The sequence below is a fragment of the Sturnus vulgaris genome, chromosome 1, assembly GCF_052056855.1.
Source record: "Sturnus vulgaris isolate bStuVul1 chromosome 1, bStuVul1.hap1, whole genome shotgun sequence".
Classification (NCBI taxonomy): Eukaryota; Metazoa; Chordata; class Aves; order Passeriformes; family Sturnidae; genus Sturnus; species Sturnus vulgaris.
The window spans coordinates 65601279-65610367 of NC_142243.1; the positions used below are offsets into that span (position 1 = coordinate 65601279).

Genomic DNA, 9089 nt, shown 5'->3' on the forward strand with positions numbered 1-9089 from the left:
ATTAATATAATAACTATGCCAATTAGTACTCTTATGGAATAAATATATTGGTTTAATTCCTTCTCATCTTCCTAAAGTAGTAGTTAAAGTTTAATTACAATAGGCACTTTACCAGAAAATGTTAATTTTTCATTATTTTTCTTTTCTTTTTTCCTAAAAGAAAGTGAAAAATCCTTTTTCTACCAGAAGAATCCCTGAACGCTACAAATCTGGGAGATTACATGTCCCTTAGTTGTCTAAATTCACTTAAATTAACGAAGGTTGTCTCACCAATTTGTAAGTGGTGAAGAGGAATCTAGGTTATTCCTTGAAAAGTAATATTTTAGATAATATTTTTAAAAAATATCTTTATCCTTGAAAAATGGTGTCCCTTATTTTAGACAAATATTTGGAAAGTCTGTTTTGGAGGTGAGGAGGGAAGTCATACCAAATCATGATATGTTCTGTACGTACTGATGAGAAGCTAAATCCTCAGAGTGATCCTGTGGATTTTTATTTTATTCAGGATGGAGGAGATATTGCACCAGCTAGTCTTCATTCTTCTGAAAATACCAAGTGCAGAGAAGGTGACGAGTTTGGTTTATAGTATGCACCCTAAATTCAATTAGCAAGATTAAAATGCACTTCAATATGCATGCAAAACGTGTATCTCCTACAAATAAGCAATACAGTCTGAGCACTCCCACTGCTGCCTGGGTAGGCCAGGGTTACACTGCTTTCCACCAACAAAGAATTTAATTTGACTGTGGTGGATTTGATTTTTCTGATTTGATTGTCATTGGTTTTGTTTGTTTAGTTGGTTTATTTTTGTTGTTGTTGATTTGGAATCTTTATTGCTTCTTTTGTTTTTGGTTTTGTTTTTCGTTTTGTTTTTTTTTTTTTTTTTTTTTTGTTTGTGGTTTTTTTTTTTTTTTTGTTTTTTGTTTTTTGTTTTTTGTTTTTTTTTGGTGGCTTTTGGGAGGGGGTTGGTTTTTTGGGGTTTTTTTGTTGTTTTTTTTTTCATTTTTAATTTTAAAACTGCTCCGTTACTGTGAAACCCTAATGGACTTCTTATCACTCAAATAGCCAGAGTATGTGATGTTATCCATTGTGACAATGTTATTAATTCACTGTAGCAATAAACCATGACTATCTCTAGTGCATGCTGCATGCTGAAATTTATATTATTATATTCGTTAATAATGTGGGATTTTTATCTGACATCCTTTGTTGTTTTTTCAAACAGCTTTTCATGAAAATTTCAAATGTCTCCTACCCAGCAATAAGTCAAAACTCCTTGTTTTCTTATAATATATAGTGTAAGGAATGGTCTGCCCTTCTTCCTTTCTTTTTAATAAATGCAGTTGCTACTTGAAAAGTCTATTCACCTTTTGAGAAAGCATATAAAAGTACAAAATCCCTTAAAAATTAAGAAGTACATGGAAATGAAACAGACCAATATGGTGTTTATCTATTGACACTAACATGATCCATTCTGCTAAATAGAAATTTGGATTATATATCTTTCTGCCTGTATTTAGAAAGATATTGACCCAACCCCAACCTTTGCTTTAGTTTCCCAAAGGATAGGTTTCCTTTATCCTCATTTCAGTAACTACACAAACTATCCAGCCTGGTCTGTAACAAGGGAAGAAGTTCCTTTGTATTTGTGCTATGAAAATGAATTTGAAAGAAGTGGCCATACAGTTGCTATGAATTGTCTTCTATTAATATGAGATTGAGCTCCCTGATTTCCATCTGAGATTTCCTAGGGGAAAAATAGGTCCCAGGAGCTCCTGGGAAAAAAAAAAAAAAATCTGGTTTATCTACAACATATGCAACCCACCATGGCTTATACTATGGAAACAATATGCTGATTTCCATTAAGAACAGTGCATGTCAAACACACTGGACCTACTGTGCAGTTGAACCATTTGACAAGATGATTTGAATGCAGGGTTTAGCAGAATAAAACCATCTAAATATTTGTTATCTGGAAAACATAGCACAGTCATCCACTTTCACTCAAAGGATGTAAAATGAAGTCTCTAATGTCAGACAGGGAAGAAGGTATTTTTTTACCACAGAATATGATCCTGATTCATCCCTTTGTGAAGAAACTTGCAAAAATCACACTGGTGTCAATTACAGACACAATTACCTGTGTATTGCCTTCCACAAGAGGAACATGAGCACATTTTCACTAATTAAGCCAGTAGTGGTAATGAAAAAAGATATGCATGTTCCTTCCAATGTAATAATATCAATATCCAATATCTGTAGTTAAATTCATTTGAGTATAGGGGTCATTCTTGTTACCAAAAGTTTCTAATTCTTTGTATTGATGGTTGTTTTGGGGTTTTTTTTCCTGACAAATATATATTACAATTTTCAACAAAAAGAAAATATACAGAGTAATTTTTCTTAAAATCCCCCAAAAGGATTTCCATAAGAAACCCAAAAATTTAGAGGAAAACTACCTGAGTAACCTTCACTATTTTGCCATATGTCTTTACTGTGCAAACAGCAAATGCCAATATGCACTCCAGCTATAATATAATATGGTATTGATTATTAAAATTCCATAAGCAGAGGAAAACTCTATGCTGAATTATACTCTTCACTGTAAATATCAGGAAGATTTATAATATTTTTCCTACACTCAATCCAAAACAGATGATTATGATTATACAACAATAAAGATCCAGGCACTAAAAATATTTTAACAGCAGTTTATACTTTACCAGATTAATAATATTTTCAAGTACCACATGTATTAATTATGACATGGCTTCTTCTCTTTCTCTCCTCTTTCTTTTCCAAGGGTCTGAGAGAGAGCACAGTAAAAACGCAGCCTGTCAGACTTCTCGGGTTTGGAGGAGGAGAGAAACAGGCGATTGCTTGGTAAAACTTGGCATCTCCCTGAATTTAACTAGGTTTTTGCATCTCTGCCACACTTATGATCCTTTCTAGGAACTCTCTAAAAATACAGTCCCAAGACCAGGAAGGGGAGGAAGTGAATACCTTTTCTTCACAGCACAGCTGCTACAGATTCTGCAGTTGGTAGGAAACAGCCTCTGTCACTCACCAGCCCCCTGCATGGTGTGATCTTGTAGGAGCAAGCATTCTTGTATGAAATCAGGTAAAGTGCAGAGAAAATCAATATCTCTCAACTGTGTCATAACTAAGATGACTTATTTCTCTGGGGAAAAAATTGTATATATGTGTATGTAAATTTAGCTGGAGCTGGAAAGAAAATGCACAGGAAGGGAGAAAGATACTCCTATTTTATTATCTTCTGCTACTGGGAAGTAGCAGAAGACAATTCCTTTGACTCAACGTCAAAGACATTCCTTTGACTCTTTAGCACTTAGGTACAAGGGGATGTGCTTTTTCTTTCTGGAGCATCTTTTTGCTACACAGAGATTTCTTGAATTTTTTCTGGTGTTCAAGTTCTGTTGACTGTTAGATCATTTTTGTGTTAGATCAGATGCATTTAGATCCTTGATCTTCAGGCAAATCATGAGTGAGTGCAGGACCTCTGTCTATTCACCAGTTTACTTGTGTCTGTTAATCTGTGATTGCTTGTTGCTGCATATCCACAAAGCCATGGGATGTCATTTTACTTCTGTGTTTTCACTTGCTCAGCATATCCTCTCCTGATACCTAAATTTAGAGGCAGTAACAATTCAATCCTCAACTTGTATCACTGACAGGGGAAGATGGTTCTGTGGTGATATTCTCTCTGATATGTGGAACACTGCACAAGACAAACAAGTCATTAATGTATTAAACTTAACAAGATGACAATTAATGGAGAACATTAATGGCTTTTTGGATGTCTTTCAAGCTCACATTTAAAATATAAGCATAAATCCTTTTGCAATCCAAACTGTTCTCTGTATAAGTTTCCTAATTGGGACTGAGAGCTACTAATGATAATGACCTGATATCGAGTCATTCATGCCACGTTTGATTTTGTAAAGGGATGAGCACTCTGCACCGAATTCTGCAAGTGCTTCTTGTGCACAGGCCTAACTTTAAGCCACATGAATAATTCCACTTGGGAAAAGATCTTTCTTGTGCTCTCAGGTTGAACACGTACTTTGCAGCTCTTTCAGTAGTTTTTCACCCACAACAATTTAATAATCTTATTCAATATCTTGTTACTTGGCTCCTAGAGAAGTCAGTTAGACCAGAGACTCCTCTAAAGCTTCTTGCTCTTTCTGTTTGTTTAACTAAAGCTCCATTTTTTGGTTTTGTTGTTTTTTTTTTTCAAACTGCTGCAACTGCTGCTGCACAAGAAAATGTGTTTTGGATCAACTTGACATTATTTAAAATCAACTTCCTTTCAGCGAGTTAGGAGACGCCCAAAGAAACCATGCTGAAAACTAAGTAGGGATTTTGCATCAAGTTTAAATTATATGCGTATATCCAAACAAGCTTCTTGAGTTTCCCTGTTAACACACATCACCTAAACCATGTCTGTCCTGAAGTGGGATCACACAAGGAGAAAGGAATCACAGACCCACTGTTTCTGTATGGGACATACGTTATATAATAAATTTAAAAGTAAATTTATTTTGTTATAATTTAGATGTAGTCAGATTATTTTGAGTTTGCCATGATTATTAATCCACATCTGCCCATTACAATGATCAAACTGAAAAAGCTCAAATGTTGCCAAAATGTGGCAGCTAGTTAACATCTCATGAAATACTTCTAGGACCCATTTCTGCCACATTCATGCCAGTTTCTCATGTATACAAGTCATATCTTTCATTGTGAGATCATGTAAGCATCAGTAATGACATCACAAACAGGGGAACAGGTGGCCAAACTTATTGCAAACCCAGCTGTGGGAGCTCGACCAAGTGAAATCTAGTTTATCTGAAGTCCAGTTTATGAATGCTCTGGCAAGACTGCTAACAGAGTTCTGCACATACAAATCATACATCTGTGGCCTTCTGCCTCCTATGGTGAAAAGGAACATAGATCACAGCACAGAAAATCAGTTTAGGAGAGTTCTTTGCAACAAAAATGCATTCTTGCTTAAGAGTGTCTAGCATCCTCTGCCCAACCCAAAACCACAGAGGCCAAGTGACAAGTAAGTCTCCCTCTCTAAGCCATAATGAAGAGCTATATTAGCAAGGCAATAAAAAAAAACAACTTAGTAATAAATTAGCTGCTTGTTTTTCTCAGGAAAAATAAAATGTTTTCCTCAGTTTCAGCCCATTCCACCCTTTGCACTAGAATGGTCCCAAGGGCTTGCAGTTTGCTTGGTCCTGTGGGGAAGCTGCACTCTCCTTGTGGGAGGTCTTGTGGAGGATGGTGCCCACCCAAGGCATGAAATATGCATCGTCTGTCCTCTCCACCCATCCACAGTGTTGCAACAAGGAGCCCAGAAATCCTACGTAATACCTCCCTGCTTGTGTGTAATTTCTTTCTATTTCTACAGAAACAGAATGTTAACATCATCCTTGCAAACATAAGAAAGCATCAGGCTGAAGCATGACATTCCCTCCCATGCACTCATTTTATTTTGGCTCCATGATACCCAGTCACAGGATCCTAGAAAGCAGCAGATATGAAGCTCATATTCTCATGATATTGGTTAATTGTTTGCTATATATCCAACCCAGTAGACTGAGCCTCTTGATAGGGGATTTCTTGGTATAAAGATGTGTGTGTGTGCACACATGTGCTTGTGCACCAATATAAAGGTGTGCAAGTGTGTGTTGAACAGCTCCCTGTGATATTTAACAGTGCATTTGCTGCTGGAGTAAATGGTACTCATGCAGTTCCAAAGCAGATATAAGTTACCCATATGCTGGGATTTCTTATCTTTAAACCATATTTACTGTAAAAATATGTGCAGTATGAGATGGTGATTTTTAGCTTATCTATTTATCTCTACTGGGACACAGATTTTTGCCTTGCTGTACTTGTTTGTGAGCCTCCTGGTAGAAGATTCATTACCATTCACTGAGATGATGAGCAGTTTCTATTCTCCAGTCCTGTTATCAATTTCTATTCTATTTTTTAGTCAATTATTTTTTTATTCATTGATAATCAGCTTTGTAAAAACAATTTTGCATAACCAGCACCATTAAATGAGATACTCACTAGAAAAAAATTTACAAGAAATATCTGTCCCCTGCCCTTTGATGGGTTTTCTTCCTATCTCAAGGAAACATTTTGAAACCAAGTCCTTTATCCTTGCTGCCCGTCAGCTAGATACAGATTCAGCCATCTATCTATTTCTCTGGCTAGCTAGCTAGCTTTTTATCTTCTGTTTGCTTGCTGAAATATTTTTCGGTGTATAGTTTATTTTCCCAGCAGTAATTCACATCTGAGACAAAGTGAATATATGGTTAAACGTGCTGTTATCCAAACTTTCCCAAAAAAGGACACTCTGAGAAGTTTTCTTTGAATGTTCAGATCATTGATACTTCATATTCTCTGAAAAAGAAAAAAAAAAAAAAGAAGTAAGTGAAAAATGAACGAGTCATGGATTTTCAGTGTTCTAATGACTTATACTAATGTATTCCTTCATCTAAATACAGATTTCTATTTAAAATTCAGTATGCAGGGGTATTATGAATTCTAGCTTAATAGATTCCAAATAATCGCCCTTTAGAAATGATGAATAGCTGTTTAAAGCCACTGATAAGAATATACTATTTCTCCCCTAACAATGGACCTTCCACATTAACTGTATCATATATGCTTGAAATTAGTTTATTAATTTTTTTTATTGATATGCAAACTACAAGGTGATGGCAGATGGCAAATAACCCCTCACTCTAACACCAAAACCCTCCAAAAAAAGCCTTGTCTCTGCTACACTTCTTGTAGGGGGACAAAAAGGAGAGATAAGAAGATAGCTTTTATATTGAAGGCAGGCCACTGAAATGCAGATGATGCCATTCTCTCTTGTACTCTGTTTTCAGATTTGCTGGCATAAAAAGAATAAGATATAAGGTTGAATTAATGACCAGATTTTGCAGAACTGCAATTCAAGATGCTTTCTCTGTGCTGTTCATGCTATCTCTGACTGGCCTTTAAAACAACTATTCTAGACTTGCTCTTCCATTTAAAAGACAAGCATCTAAAATACTGAAATTAATAATACATTATTCATATATTAAATATAGGAATGACCTGACAAAAAAAGTTCACTTAACAGAGCTGATGGTTTCTTCATAATATATGAAACACTTTGAAAACACCAAACAAAACAGATAAGTGCATCTGCAGATGAATTTGCAGTTGGCATACAGCATGACACTGGAAATTTGTGAGGTCATATGTGTTTTGTATGTTAAACATACCTGCTGGACTTCTATGCAACACTTGAAAAAATATATACAAAATGTGAATCTATAAAAAAACTAACATCTTTTTCCTTAAAATCTTGGTGAAAGGTATGTGTTGTAAAGTATTATCTCAAATATTTAAGGAGATGTACAAAGACAGTAGACACTGACAGTAGTTTTTTATCAAATAAAGAGGTAATGCTGGAGTTACAGTATAGTGTCATATATAGCTAAATGTTTTTTCACTGTATAATTGTTGGGGTATACCAAGCTTTTGGATTACAAGAAGAAGTAAAACACGGACAAGAATTGCATATATATATGTTTATATTGCATTAAGAAACTGGTATTTCCAACATGTGAATATTATGCAAAGCAACATCCTTGTACTAGTGCTCACTCACTCTCTGTGCCCATATGTGACAGCAGGTATTGGCAGCTCTGTACAGAGAATTCATCTCAGATAAATTTTTGCTGTTAGAAAAATATTTTCCAGTGCACTTATCTGCGAAAGCTAAAAGCAAAAAGATGTCTTCATTCTTTCCTAGGGGTTAGAAAATTACTGCATTGTAAAGATTTGTTCTACTTTTTTTCATTGTCATGTTTCCTACCTACAAGCAACCTAAATTTCCAATTAATTTCCCTTGGCAAAGTTAGCAGCACCACAAGAGGTCCTAAAAGTGGGTTAAAACAGTTTTATGTCTCAACCGTAGTTGCATCTATAATGCTTGGCTCTGGTCCCTTTAGCCTTTCATTTTTTTTTCTATAGGATCAGGGCAGTTACCCCCACCTCCAGGCCTTTTCTTCCTCCCTCTGGGATAGACTGCCTTCTCCACACACCACTGGTACCCAGAGAAGAATGGTTCTTCTGTTTGTCTGGCCGACTGCATATTGCATCCATTGCTCCATTCAGCCTGTCTTTTCAGGTCTGGTAGCTGCTGTACAACTTCGCTTTTGTGCTCCACTGCCAGGCCTTTTCTGAAGCCAGACGCTTTTTGAAAAGAGGGTATATTTGCATAAACAATACCAAGTGAGGAGGTCTGCTGGAAAGAAAATCAAAATTCAGCTGAGCGAATCTTCCTGAACAACTCATTTCTTGCAACCAACACCTCCTATCATTACCATCTGTGTACTAAATTATGGCTGAAAACGTGTGCCGCTCTCTCTTTTCACTTGCTCTTGTGTATAGATTCCTCATATCAGCTGAAGTATATTTTGTTTTCAAATTTAGTCTGAACAGAGATCCTTAAACAGAATTCGGTATATGGAATGAGGAAAATATGGTTCTGTTAAATAAGGAACAGAAGGCCAGCCATGCATCAGCTAGCTTGCAACCCAGATTGGATTTGTACTGAAGGCTCATCAAAATGCATATCTGAAACAAGATCTACCCATCAGCTTGCTGAGATTTCAGGTCAGTGATGGCAGGGCAGCTTTATCACAACAGTGCAGGGAGAGGAAGGCTTACTGCGGTGGCTGATAGCTGAAGGAATCATTCTGGAAAATATGTGTGCTTAAATTAAATCTCGAGTGGCTTAAGATATTGGATATACTGAGCGCATGTGTATATGTATCTACATAAACACAAAAATAAAGAGTTCATACATATGTATACATGAGTGAATTCATGTACATTTCTATGCACAAGCAAACATATGCACATGGCTTGTGCTGCATCCTCTGTGTGCATTTACAATATTTTACACCTGGGATAAAAATAATTAGACTAACCCTGCAAAAAAAGCAGACAGGCTACAAAAGTAGCCACACATAAAAAAGAACAAATAGACT

At 36.0% G+C, this 9089-nt stretch overlaps 1 long non-coding RNA gene across 1 annotated transcript in view; it reads left to right on the forward strand.

Moving 5' to 3' along the window:
* Positions 1–8852, forward strand: part of LOC148225267 (uncharacterized) — a 61142-nt gene extending 52290 nt beyond the window's left edge. Inside the window, exons 6-8 of the long non-coding RNA XR_015805054.1 lie at positions 506–566; positions 2953–3121; positions 8068–8852. This is a non-coding gene — a long non-coding RNA (uncharacterized LOC148225267). The remainder of the gene's footprint in view (positions 1–505; positions 567–2952; positions 3122–8067) is intronic.
* Positions 8853–9089: the final 237 nt, after the last annotated feature.